The sequence below is a fragment of the Pongo abelii genome, chromosome 8 (assembly GCF_028885655.2).
Source record: "Pongo abelii isolate AG06213 chromosome 8, NHGRI_mPonAbe1-v2.0_pri, whole genome shotgun sequence".
NCBI classification, from domain to species: Eukaryota; Metazoa; Chordata; class Mammalia; order Primates; family Hominidae; genus Pongo; species Pongo abelii.
This window is the reverse complement of record NC_071993.2, coordinates 76,372,236-76,378,970: the sequence shown is the minus strand read 5'-3', so window position 1 is coordinate 76,378,970 and position 6,735 is coordinate 76,372,236. Positions and strand designations below refer to the sequence as shown.

Sequence of the window (6,735 nt, the reverse complement as noted above, 5' to 3'; positions counted from 1 at the left end):
GTCTCAAAAAAATAAATAAATAATAAATAAATAAATAAAATGAACACTTCTATTTATCAGAAGACATCATTTGCCTTAGTCACCTCTGCTGCTGTAGAAAATTACCATAGACTGGGTGGCTTAACAACAAACATTTGTTTCTCACAGTTTTGGAGGCTGGAAGTCTGAGATTAGGGTGCCAGAGTGGTTGGGTTTCTGGTGTCTTCGTCTTGGTTTACAGGAGGCTGTCTTCTTGCTGTGTTTTCACATGGGGGAAACAGAGTGAGCAAGTTGACTGGGTTTCTTTTATTAGGGCACTGATTCCATTTGTGAGGATTCCACCCTCATGACCTAATCATATCTCAAAAGCCCCATCTCCTAATACTATCATTTTGGGAGTTAGGAATTCAACATATGAATTTCTGTTTGTTTTGAGAGTGTCTTGCTCTGTCGGACAGGCTGGAGTGCAGTGGTGCGAACTTGGCTCACTGCAACCTCTGCCTCACGGTTCCAATGATTCTCCTACCTCAGTCTCCTGAGTAGCTGGGATTACAGGCGTGTGCCACTGTGCCTGGCTAATTATTTTTTTTTTTTAAGATGGAGTCTCACTCTGTCACCCAGGCTGGAGTCCAGTGGCACAATCTCGGCTCACTGCAACCTCCGCCTCCCAGGTTCAAGCAGTTCTCTGCCTCAGCCTCCCTAGTAGCTGGGATTATAGGCACCTGTCACCACCCCCAGCTAATTTTTTTGTATTTTTAGCAGAGACAGGGTTTCACCATGTTGGCCAGGCTGGTCTCGAACTCCTGACCTCATGATCCACCTGCCTCAGCCTCCCAAACTGCTGGTATTACTGGTGTGAGCCACCGTGCCCATCCCAATTTTTGTATTTTTATAAAGATGGGGTTTCACCATGTTGGCCAAGGTAGTCTCGAACTCCTGACCTCGTGATCTGCCCGCCTCAGCCTCCCACAGTGCTGGGATTACAGGTGTGAGCCACTGTGCCCAGCCAACATATGAATTTTGAGGGGACACAAACATTCTGGCCATGACACCATTAAAGGAGTGGATTCATTAGGTGAAAGGCTAATAGGTTATAATAAAGTTATAATGAGTGGATCCAGCTGACAACTTGGACATATAGCTGGAGCACGTTTTAGTGGTGGTCATTATCTCTGTTTGCCCATAACTCCAATCTGTCATCCTGAACAATACAATCACTGAGGCTCCCTTGTATATAGCCACATGACTGACTTCTAGAAAGCTGAATGTGAGAAGGAGTAGTGGGTTCAACTTCCAGGACGGGCCCATAAAACACTTTAACAGGTGTTACTTAATTTCCATTGTTTGGTCGGGCCGGTGGCTCATGCCTGTAATCCCAGCACTTTGGGAGGCTGAGGCCGGTGGATCATGAGGTCAGGAGATCGAGACCATCCTGGCTAACACAGTGAAACCCCGTCTCTACTAAAAATACAAAAGATTAGCCAGGCGTGGTGGTGGGCGCCTGTAGTCCCAGCTACTCAGGAGGCTGAGGCAGGAGAATGGCGTGAACCCGGGAGGTGGAGGTTGCAGTGAGCCGAGATCGCGCCACTGCACTCCAACCTGGGCAACAGAGCGAGACTCCATCTCAAAAAAAAAAAAAAAATTTCCATTGTTTGCCCAATGGCAGAACTACAAGACGGAAGGAACAAGGGTCTCTTGTTCACTTTTTGGAGGAAAGCTGCCCCAAAGAGCCACCTGACCAGGGAATAACCATGTTAGATTATCGTGTGAGTGAGAGATAAACTTTTGTTGCACTTAACCACTGAAATTTTCGGATTATTTAGTAGATGACTATGACACTGTTTTTTTTTTCTTTCTTCTTTTTTTACTTTTTGTTTTTTGGGGTTTGTTTGTTGGTTTTTTGTTTTTGAGACAGTCTTGCTCTTGTCACCCAGACTGGAGTGCATCTCAGCTCACTGCAACCTCTGCCTCCTGGGTTCAAGCAATTCTGTTGCCTTACCCTCCCAAGTAGCTGGAATTACAGGTGCCCACCACCACACCGGCTAATTTTTTTTTTTAATTTTGTATTTTTAGTAGAGACGGGGTTTTGCCATGTTGGCCAGGCTGGTCTCAAACTCCTGATCTCAGGTGACCCACCTGCCTTGGCCTCACAAAGTGCTGGGATTACAGGCATGAGCCACCGCACCTGACCTGTTTTTGATTTGTTTTGTTTTGTTTTTGAGATGGAGCCTCACTCTGTCACCCAGGCTGGAGCACAGTGGCGGGATCTCGGCTCACTGCAACCTCTGCCTCCCGGGTTCAAGAGATTCTCCTGCCTCAGCCTCCCTAGTAGCTGGGACTAGAGGCGTGTGCCACCACACCCAGCTAATTTTTGTATTTTTAGTAGAGGTGGGGGTTCACCATATTGGCCAGGCTGGTCTCGACCTCCTGACCTCGGGTGTTCAACCTGCCTTTGCCTCCCAAAGTGCTGGATTACAGGCGTGAGCCACCACGCCTGACTATTTTTGTTTTTTTGAAATGGAGTCTAGCTCTGTCGCCCAGGCTGGAGTGCAGTGGTGCAATCTTGGCTCACTGTAACCTCCGCCTCCCGGGTTCAGGCAATTCTCCTGCCTCAGCCTCCTGAGTAATTGGGATTACAGGCGCCTGCCATCAAGCCCAGCTAATTTTTGTATTTTCAGTAGAGATGGGTTTCACTGTGTTGGCCAGGCTGGTCTCAACTCCTGACCTCATGATCCACCCACCTCGGCCTCACAAAGTGCTGGGATTACAAGCGTGAGCCACCGTGCCCGGCCACGTGTTTGTTTTTGACACTGGTTTTTACTATGTTCTTTTGGGACTCTAGATATCCTCAGTGATGTCTTGCAGGGTGCTGTGATGGACAGTAGGGGAGGCTGTTTCACCCAGAAAAGCTTAGTGTGTGTAATGTAATACATATGAATGTATGCATATATGTATGATATATATGGTGAAGACTTCAAAAGGCACAAAATATTTTTAAAAAATCTCCTTCACACTTTTGTCTTTTTGTCTCCCATTTCCCCTCCCTAGGAGCAACTTCTATTACCCACTTCTTGAGTTTGATAATCTATGTACATATAAGGATAGGTACTGGTAATATTGTTTGGCAAGTTCGCCATTAATGGACAATTAGTGTATTTCCAGTTTTCTGCTAGTATAAACAAAAGCACAATGAATAGCCTTAAATATATGTAATTTCACATGTGTGAAAGTAATTCTATAAAGTGGATTCCTAGAATTGGAATTGCTAGATTAAAAGGTATATGCAATTTATATTTTGATAAATAGTGCCAAATAACCTTCCAGGGAGTTGTACCAATTTACAATTCTATTATCACTGTACAAGAGGGCCTGGCTTTTTACATCCTTGCCAATGTAATATATGATCATGTTTTTGTTCCTTTCTTTTTTATTTTTTGAGACAGAGTCTTCCCGACCGGGCGTGGTGGCTCACACCTGTAATCCCAGCACTTTGGGAGGCCGAGGTAGGCGGATCACAAGGTAAGGAGTTCGAGACCAGTCTGGCCAACATGGCGAAACCCAGTCTCTACTAAAAATACAAAAATTAGCCGGGTGTGGTGGTGCATGCCTGTAGTCCCAGCTACTAGGGAGGTTGAGGCAAGAGAATCGCTTGAACCTGGGAGGCGGAGGTTGCAGTGAGCTGAGATTGTGCCACTGCACTCCAGCCTGGGTGACAGAGCAAGACTCCATCTCAAAAAAAAAAGAGAGAAAAAAAAGAGTCTTGCTCTGTCGCCCAGGCTGGAGTGCAGTGGCACGATCTTGACTCACTGCAACCTCCTCCTCCCCGGTTCAAGTGATTCTCCTGCCTCAGCCTCCTGAGTAGCTGTGATTACAGATGTCTGCCACCACGCCCAGCTAATTTTTGTATTTTTAGTAGAGACAGAGTTTTGCCATTTTGGCCAGGCTGGTCTCTAACTCCTGACCTCAAGTGATTTGCTCGCCTCGGCCTCCCAAAATGGATTACAGGCCATGCCTGGCCAGTTCCTTACTATTTTGATGGGTGAAAACTGATATTTTGTTATAGGTTAATGCATAGTTCTGTATTTATGAGTGAGTTTTACAACTTTCATATGTTTAAAAGCCACTTGTGTCCTATTTTCTGTGAACTGAACTCTTCATTTCCAACTACGCTATCAATCTTTTTCTTAATAATTAATGAGTCCTTTATAAAGGAAATCTGTCTTTATGATACTGTACAATAGAGTTAAGTTCATTCAATGGGTGGATTCTGCTGATAAAAACCAATGTGAAAATCACTCCTCTGCTGCTCTGCAACCTAGCCTTGATAATAAAAGCTTGCCCTTTCATTCCCTTGGGAACCTTCCTCACTTAGAGCCCCAATCATTACCACTTGCCCTATATGGTTGAAATTTTAGGCCAGTGTTTCTCAGGCACGGCACTGTTGAAATTTTGGCTGGATAATTATTTGTTGTAGACGGCTATTTTCTAGATTTCTAGAACATTTAGCAACACCCTTGGCTTCTATCTGCTGGATGCGAGCAGTACATCCTTCTCCCAGGTGTGACAACCAGAAATGTCTTTGAAATGTCAAATGTCCTCTAGGGGATGGAGGGCAAAATCTCCCAGTTGAGAACCACTGATTTAAGTTTATATACTGCTGGTAGAAGGCAGGCTGCATGACTAAACTATTTGTTATAGTTTGGAAATTTCACACAGCTCCCCAAACGGTGTTTGATAAAGTGCAGAATCTTAAGTTCTGTTGGAAAGTACAACACTTGTCTTTTAACCTCGTCAAAAAGACAAAACAGGCAGAAGGATGCCTTGGGGTCAAGAGTTTGAGGCCAACCTGGGCAACCTAGCAAGACCCCATCTCTATTAAAAATTGAAAAATTAGCCAGGTATGGTGGTACATGGCTGTAGACCAGCTACTTAGGAGGCTGAAGTGAGGATTGCTTGAACCCAGGAGTTTGAGGCTGCAGCAAACTATGATTGTGCCACTGCACTCCAGCCTAGCCAACAGGGTAAGATCCTGTTTCTGAAAAAACAACATATTTTAAACCATGAAAGAATAGCATCTGTTAAATGTGTAGGTATGCCTAGGAAATCTAAAATGAAGAGATGTAAGACAATAAAGTCAGCCAACTTCTCAAGCCTCAAAGAATGGGAGGGTCACCAGAGCTCAAGGGCTAGCGCTCAGCTTGCAGTTACAAAAAAACAGTTACTCTTTTTCCTTTAAATTACTAAAAAAAGTTCTCATTTTAATATGTGAAATTTTAGCAAGAAATAGTTATTAATGTGTCCTCAACCCTCCCATCTATGTCCAGGCCCCTCAGTCAGGGATGTTAAAATGTTAACATTTTGATATGTAACTTGCCATACTTTTTCTAAGCCTCTATAGCCCTTTTTTTTTTTTTTTTTGAGACAGAGTCTTGCTCTGTCACCCAGGCTGGAGTGCAGTGGTGCGATCTCGGTTCACTGCAACCTCCATCTCCCAGGTTCAAGCGATTCTCTTGCTTCAGCCTCCCTAGTAGCTGGGATTACAGGCATGCGCCACCATGCCCGGCTAATTTTTGTATTTTTAGCAGAGACAGGGTTTCACTATGTTGGCCAGGCTGGTCTCAGACTCCTGACCCCGTGATCCACCCGCCTCGGGCTCCCAAAGTGCTGGGATTACAGGCATGAGCCACCGCACCTGGCCTTATAGCCATATTTATATGTAAATATTTTTTCTTTTTCTTTCTTTTTTTCTTTTTTTTTTTCAAGACAGGGTTTCACTCCTGTCGCCAAGGCTGGAGTGCAATGGTGCGACCTCAGCTCACTGCAACCTCTGCCTTCTGGGCTCAGGCAGTTCTCGTCCCTTAGCTTCTCAAGTAGCTGGGACGACCAGTGCGCACCACCACGCCTGGCTAATTTTTTTTTTTTTTTTTTTGAGATGGAGTCTCCCCCTGTCGCCCAGGCTAGACTGCAATGGCACGATCTTGGCTCACGGCAACTTTCACCTCCCGGGTTCAAGCGATTCTCCTGCCTCAGCCTCCTGAGTAGCTGGGATTACAGGCATGCAACACCATGCCCAGCTAATTTTTGTATTTTTAGTAGAGATGGTGTTTCCCCGTGTTGGTCAGGCTGGTCTCGAACTCCTGACCTTGTGATCTGCCTGCCTCTGCCTCCCAAAGTGCTGGGATTAAAGGCGTGAGCCACCGCGCCCAGCCCACACCTGGCTAATTTTTGTACTTTTTATGGAGATGGGGTTTCCTCATGTTGCCCAGGCTGGTCTCAAACTCCTGGGCTCAAGTAGTCTCCCTGCCTCAGCCTCCCAAAGTGCTAGGATCACAAGTGTGAGACACCACACCTGCCCTTGTATGTAGATTTGTATATAGATTTTGACCTACGCCTGGCACCATGTCTCACGCCTGTAATCCCAGCACTTTTGGAGGCCAATGCAGGTGAATTATCTGAGGTCGGGAGTTCAAGACCAGCCTGGCCAATATGGTGAAACTCCATCTCTACTAAAAATACAAAAAGTAGCCAGGCATGGTAATGCATGCCGGTAATCCCAGCTACTACCCAGGAGGCTGAGGTGGGAGAATCACTTGAACTTGGGAGGCAGAGGTTGCAGTGAGCCGAGATCGCACCACTGCACTCCAGCCTGGGTGACAGCAGGAGACTTGGTCTCAAAAACAAGAAAAAAAAAAAAAAAAGACATTGACCTAAAAGGAAGAGGCTGAGGCACAAAATATAATTTAAAGAGTTTAACTG

The 6,735-nt window shown here is 45.5% G+C and overlaps 1 protein-coding gene across 1 annotated transcript in view; it reads left to right on the top strand.

Moving 5' to 3' along the window:
• The window catches only part of SIRT1 (sirtuin 1), a 66,388-nt gene that overhangs the window by 22,034 nt on the left and 37,619 nt on the right, over positions 1–6,735 (top strand). The gene's annotated exons all lie outside the window — the stretch shown is intronic.